We start from the raw sequence: 200 nt of genomic DNA on the forward strand, positions 1-200 counted from the left end.
CACCCCCTCCCCAGCCCGTGTCTCGGACCCTTGCCCCGACCTGCGTTACCCCCTCACCACAGCCTGGGTGGAAAACACTACGGATAACCCGGGCCTTCGCTTTTGCAGCCGAGTCCACCACGGAGGGGGGTATAATCCCACGTAGGGGGCCGACCCCTGCCCGCAGCTTCATTCCTGCGCTGAAAAGGCCCCCCCCCCCC

At 67.0% G+C, this 200-nt stretch overlaps 1 protein-coding gene across 1 annotated transcript in view; it reads right to left on the reverse strand.

Annotated features, from left to right (window-relative positions):
- Nucleotides 1-200, reverse strand: part of NMRAL1 (NmrA-like family domain containing 1) — a 12,362-nt gene that overhangs the window by 11,299 nt on the left and 863 nt on the right. The window lies entirely within an intron of this gene.

Source organism: Myotis davidii, unplaced genomic scaffold, assembly GCF_000327345.1.
Source record: "Myotis davidii unplaced genomic scaffold, ASM32734v1 scaffold555, whole genome shotgun sequence".
Taxonomy (NCBI): domain Eukaryota; kingdom Metazoa; phylum Chordata; class Mammalia; order Chiroptera; family Vespertilionidae; genus Myotis; species Myotis davidii.